The 6,212-nt window shown below is 42.8% G+C and overlaps 1 protein-coding gene and 5 non-coding genes across 13 annotated transcripts in view; 5 read left to right on the top strand and 1 right to left on the bottom strand.

Annotated features, from left to right (window-relative positions):
* The window catches only part of cadpsa (Ca2+-dependent activator protein for secretion a), a 327,287-nt gene that overhangs the window by 112,203 nt on the left and 208,872 nt on the right, over positions 1-6,212 (bottom strand). The gene's annotated exons all lie outside the window — the stretch shown is intronic.
* trnas-aga (transfer RNA serine (anticodon AGA)) lies at positions 3,454-3,535 on the top strand. Its single transcript has one exon. It is a non-coding gene; the product is annotated as a tRNA-Ser (tRNA).
* On the top strand, positions 4,181-4,293 carry trnal-caa (transfer RNA leucine (anticodon CAA)). The gene is made up of 2 exons: positions 4,181-4,218; positions 4,248-4,293. It is a non-coding gene; the product is annotated as a tRNA-Leu (tRNA).
* trnas-uga (transfer RNA serine (anticodon UGA)) lies at positions 4,672-4,753 on the top strand. The gene has a single exon. It is a non-coding gene; the product is annotated as a tRNA-Ser (tRNA).
* On the top strand, positions 5,506-5,618 carry trnal-caa (transfer RNA leucine (anticodon CAA)). The gene is made up of 2 exons: positions 5,506-5,543; positions 5,573-5,618. It is a non-coding gene; the product is annotated as a tRNA-Leu (tRNA).
* trnas-uga (transfer RNA serine (anticodon UGA)) lies at positions 5,998-6,079 on the top strand. The gene has a single exon. It is a non-coding gene; the product is annotated as a tRNA-Ser (tRNA).

Genomic DNA, 6,212 nt, shown 5'->3' with positions numbered 1-6,212 from the left:
TGTCCAGTATGCGTGACGCACGGCATGATATAAATGCGTACGACATGCTAGACTAGTTTTGGCATTTTTGTAGACCCAAGCAACTTGGCGCAGCTACAAACAGGCGTTTTGTGCCTTTTTGTATATCGACTTGATTCACAGCCAAATGAAGCAGTTCATTCCCTTTAAATCGGCATGCAAGACTGCATTCCTGGACATAGTGGAAGTTGAAAATGCTTTGCTGGAGTCCATGCAGAAGGTTGAAGTGAGCAAAGTATGATTTTAAGGAACTCCAAGAAGAGGCGGATGGCCACGGCGAACACGGATCACCTCTGTTAAGTGGGTACTTGGAGATCATCTACCAAATAGATCCTTCGTGTTTGTGTGTGTATGTTTTTCATTGTTTGAACAGGCAAGCAGTTATTTAGTAACTGACTAATTACTGCCTAGACTAATTGTGCAGTAAACATGTATAATTTGTGGCCTGGCACTTTTAACTTGGTAATTATTATCTGATGGGACTCGGTGTTTGTATCAAAGAAACATGCTCACAAACACATACATATACATAATCACACAGTCTAGGACAGTCTGTGCTGTGCTTCAGCCCACGTTTAAGACCGATACTCTTCGCTTGTTAGCGCAGTATACGTGCACAAGCAAGTATGGCACACCACCTCTCTTTTGGCATGCTTAGAAAAGGGGGGGGGGGGGGTTATATGGTTGGTCACACATGTGCATGCAATGTTGTACAATTCCGCGTACTGAAGTGTGATTGTTCCCTGACAGATAACTACCACCTTACACAAAATCAATAGAACTCTACAGAACTATGCATGGTCACACACTGGCACACAAGCACATGGCTTCTCCTTTGATTAATGTCAAAATCACTCCTCTGCCTGTTTATTAATGGTTACTGCCACGATGCAAAATAAAAACGAACAGAACAACTACAACTAATACAATCTAATTGTCCAAGGCATGCTCAGTCATGCACGGGCACATCCACACTCAATTTACTGTCATAAAACTAATTATCAGTAGTCTAGCACAGTTGCCTTTGCAATAGTGATAAAAAAACGACAAGTACTCTATAACGAAGTAATGGCACACCTTAATGGGCAGTATAAATCCAGCATGTTTTGAATGGCATGGTGCTAGTACGCCCTTAGACTTACTTTATATATTAATTATTAAAGGAGCTGTCAGTTTGTGCAACAACATATTACTGTAATTTCTTCAGCATAACGTGCATGTGCATATTAAGTGTATCATGAAAATAGCCCTTCAAAACATCAGATTTTTCTTTGTACCAGAGATGGGGACTCATAACTTGGACTCTGGCTCTTGAGAGACATGAGTCTGTATTTTTTTAGACTTGCTTTATCGACAGACTCGTCCACTAAAGACTCAAGACTTGATCTAAAGCAGTTGTGCCCAAGTTCAGTCCTTGAGAGCCTCTATTCAGCCTGTTTTCCATGTTTCTCTCCACTTCCAAACCTGATTCGTGATCAGGATCGTTATCAGGCTTCTGGAAAGCTTGCTGATGAGCTACTCATTCGATTCAGCAGCGTTGAAGGAGGGAGACATGGAAAACAGGCTGGATTGCGGCTCTCGAGGACCGGACTTGGCCACCACTGACCTAAAGTCTTCTTTTAGGACTCGTGAACGTTACGTGTCTTTATGGTGTGAACTGCTTTGATTTTCTCTCCTTACTCCAAGTGTCTACGTGTCTTTGTGTGTGGACTCAGGTGCGGCTCGGAAATTGTCCCTCTCTCTCTCCCTACTTTTCTGTGCGCCCAAGCAACGTCCAATGTTAATGAAGTAGCGTAGACTTGACAATGGCAAATACAAATTACCGAACTTTATTAGACATTTGAAAACCCGGACAGATCACTCAGGGTGAAAGCGCTAACAAAGGCAGACGAGATTGCCACAGCTTAACTCTTTGAGCGGACTTGGACTTGACAGGGACTCATGGTCAATGACTTGTATTTGACTTGGACTCATATTCAGGGACTTGAGACTTGACCATAATTTGATATGGAAAACAACTTTCCTGCACAGCGTGATAGCCCTGAGTTGACCTGGAGGAAAATGTTTCCTTGCAGCCACCCAGCGCGACGGGAGGACTGATCAGTGCAAAGCAATAGACCCAGCTGGTTCTCCATTTCCACAAGAGACAGGAGTATTATCGCCATCAGTTTTTCTTTAGTTGAGTGGATGTGTGGCAACCACAAAGTGGGAAGATACTTGAATAATGAGTGACAAATGTAGATCACAATAATGCTAAATTCAAATCCATCCGTTTTACAGGCCTTTGCCTTTCAAAGGCTATTGCATGCACATGACAAATCACAGAGATGTCAAACATAAACGAAGTCACAGACCTGTTTTTAACCTATGGTATGAATAAAACACCTCCTCAGCCTAACATAACCTGTATAACACACTCCATACTGCCATTTGCTGTTCATTTTTTTTCTTTTCTTGAGAGATTTTGCTGTTCAAATGAAGCTCAAATGAAACTTATTGAATGTCATTGAATCCAAGAGCAAAATATATCTTAACCAGTAGTGAAGACTAAAATAGCATTTTAGCCCATGTTGAATTCTCAAGTATGGTTATAAACACGGAGCATCTTAATGTGATCTTATACTTTGGACTATGAAATGCAACAGATGATGGATGTCTACGAATCCTGAATCACCAAGAGTGATATGACCAGTGTTTTAAGTGGGCCAGAACGCACCAATACGGAGCTTCGGCACTTTTAAAAATCTCCCTTATCGTTCAGGTGCAAAGTTCAAAGGTTCAACATGCAAAGAACGTACTATCAGTGTTCAGGAACGCTTGACAATGCCTGTTTTGATCCCCAAAAGCTGTTCCAACGAGTGCCGCTCCTCCACAGACTTACATATAGGATGGAAGTCCTGCGCTCATCACATCTCTATGCGCACACTTAGTCCAGTATTCATATTGATCTGTGCTTTGTGAGAGAAGCGAGCATACGCCCGCTGTAAACGTGATGCAAGCCCGATACTAGCCGACTCGAACCAGTGAGTACAACCATAGTTTTTGAGTAAAAAAAAAAAAAGAAATGAAAATGCTGTCCTGAATCAAAGCTTCAAAAATGATCACGGTCAGACTCTGAAGTGAATTTGCAGGCTGATACAGCACGGACGTTAAAAAACTAACCTAGGCTACTGATGCTGGAGTGAGAGTGAAGCCAGCGGCGGCTATCTTGCGTTGCTACACATAAAGACATTGACTTCTCCGCTGCGTACTTTTCATGTTATTTTCTTCCACTACAGCGAAAATACCACAGTGTGTGATAACAATAAGCAGTGGTTTAAGTGGGACGGAACGCACCGGTACGGAACTACGGCACTTCTAAAAATCTCCCTTGAGTGTTCACTCATGTAAAGAACATACTATATGCATTACGGTACTCCTAAAACATGCATGCAGGTTGTCGTGGCCGAGTGGTTAAGGGGATGAACTAGAAATCCATTGGGGTCTCCCCTCGTAGGTTTGAATCCTGCCGACAACAGCTGTATTTTCTGTAAATCAGCTCTGTGTTGTAGATTAAGGTAAAGTTTGTGAGCATTGTTGTTGTCAAGGTGCCACTGATGCTGTAGCTACCTGAGCAAATTTGGACCAAGTGCAGCCATGGGTACAAGGCACACTTGACAACTACTGTTGAAGGCATCAGGGTTGACTTGGCTCCTAGGATTTTAATTAGGGACCAGTCTGTTGAAATGAAACCAGCTGTTGGCCATTGTTCAATCGCGAGTTGTTTACAAGGGGAAACAGGTTCTTAAGAGTCAGCATGGCCAAGTGTTCTAATGAGCGACACAAAGTGGACTTCCTTCCACTGTGTATGAAGACTTTTGGTTTCCCAAGGAAGGTATGGGTTTGAGTAAAAGTCTTGTCAATATCTTTTCAACATGAGTCTGAACTCAGCAGTAGATACTTAAGTGACCAGACTATTGCGTTTTAGTTTCACAAGAAATACAGATTGTTACAATCCAGCATAGCCGATTACTCTCGGGCACTTGACAAAAGATGACTCCTCCAGCAAATTGGGCTTTCTGCCTCCAAATGAAGGAATGTATTCAAAATGCACTGCTGAAAATTCTTTGCTGGGACGAGACTGGTTTTGGTTTTGTTTCCCTTGATTTACATGTTGCTGTATGTCAGGATGGCCGAGTGGTCTAAGGCGCCAGACTCAAGAAATGCATCTTTCCTTAGTGATTTGGGTTTTCTGGTCTCCGAAGGGAGGCTTGGGTTCAAATCCAACTCCTGACACCCTCTAATGATTTTTGATTCGGCCCTTGACACTTGTCCGACAGACTTCACTGCAGATTTTGCATTAATCATTGAATTGTACGCTCATGATGTTGTAACCATCAAAATTGGCTGTTTAGTCTTAAAACCTGATTGTGTAAAACCGAGGCGACATGACAATAAGTGGATTTATTGTGATCCCGATTTGCCTCTTCTGACCAAAGTCAGCACGAGCCTTACCACTGGATGTCTGAATGTACATGGTTCTTGTGACATGCATGGAACAGAATGACAGCCAATCAAGCAGCCAGTTGAAACTTATACTGTTGCTGAAAATCAGAAATGGGGGCAATCACTGATGTTACTGCTAATGTCAGCACATAATGATAAAGCTCGGAAGTTGTTGTGGCCGAGTGGTTAAGGCGATGGACTTGAAATCCATTGGGGTCTCCCTGCGTAGGTTCGAATCCTGCCGACAACGCAATTATTTTTCTGGAATTTAGCTCTCTTTCTTCTCTTGGGTTCAGTTTCGTCAGAAAAATGGTGATGTCGGCAAGGTGTGACTGGTTACTCAGCGAATTGGGTCTTCTGATCAAATTAAAGTCTGGATTCAAAGCCCACTGTTGAAGGTGTGTCTGCCGAGTTCCTTTCTCGGAACTTACGATCGCTGCTAAAGGTTTGAGACACGCTATTTGGACCAAGTACAGCCATGGCTACAAGGCACGCTCTTGAAAACTCCTGTTGAAGGAATCAGGGTTGACTTGGCTTCTAGGATTTTAATTAGGGACCAGTCTGTTGAAATGAGACCAGCTGTTGGCCGTTGTTCAAGAGCGAGTGGTTTACATGGGGAAACAGGTTCTTAAGAGTCAGCATGGCCAAGTGTTCTAATGAGCTACACAAAGTGGACTTCCTTCCACTGTGTATGAAGACTTTTGGTTTCCCAAGGAAGGTATGGGTTTGAGTAAAAGTCTTGTCAATATCTTTTCAACATGAGTCTGAACTCAGCAGTAGATACTTAAGTGACCAGACTATTGCGTTTTAGTTTCACAAGGATTACAGATTGTTACAATCCAGCATAGCCGATTACTCTCGGGCACTTGACAAAAGATGACTCCTACAGCAAATTGGGCTTTCTGCCTCCAAATGAAGGAATGTATTCAAAATGCACTGCTAAAAATTGCTGGGACGAGACTGGTTTCGGTTTTGTTTCCTTTGATTTCAATGTTGCTGTATGTCAGGATGGCCGAGTGGTCTAAGGCGCCAGACTCAAGAGATGCATCTTTCCTTAGTGATTTGGGCTTTCTGGTCTCCGAAGGGAGGCGTGGGTTCAAATCCCACTCCTGACACACTCTAATGATTTTTGATTCGGCTCTTGACACTTGTCCGACAGACTTCACTGCAGGTTTTGCATTTATCTTTGAATTGTGCGCTCATGATGTTGCAACCATCAAAATTGGCTGTTTAGTCTTAAAACCTGATTGTGTAAAACCGAGGAGACATGACAATAAGTGGATTTATTGTGATCCCGATATAACCCCATCTGACCAAAGTCAGCACGAGCCTAACCACTGGATGTCTGAATGTACATGGTTCTTGTGACATGCATGGAACAGAATAACAGCCAATCAAGCAGCCAGTTGAAACTTATACTGTTGCTGAAAATCAGAAATGGGGGCAATCACTGATGTTACTGCTAATGTTAGCACATAATGATAAAGCTCGGAAGTTGTTGTGGTCGAGTGGTTAAGGTGATGGACTTGAAATCCATTGGGGTCTCCCCGCGTAGGTTCGAATCCTACCGACAGCGCAATTATTTTCTGGAATTTAGCTCTCTTTCTTCTCTTGGGTTCAGTTTCGTCAGAAAAATGGTGATGTCGGCAAGGTGTGACTGGTTACTCAGCGAATTGGGTCTTCTGATCAAATTAAAGTCTGGATTCAAA

This window comes from Festucalex cinctus, chromosome 8 (assembly GCF_051991245.1).
Source record: "Festucalex cinctus isolate MCC-2025b chromosome 8, RoL_Fcin_1.0, whole genome shotgun sequence".
Taxonomy (NCBI): domain Eukaryota; kingdom Metazoa; phylum Chordata; class Actinopteri; order Syngnathiformes; family Syngnathidae; genus Festucalex; species Festucalex cinctus.
Note: the sequence above shows the minus strand (reverse complement) of the source record. Positions and strands in the feature narration are given on the sequence as shown.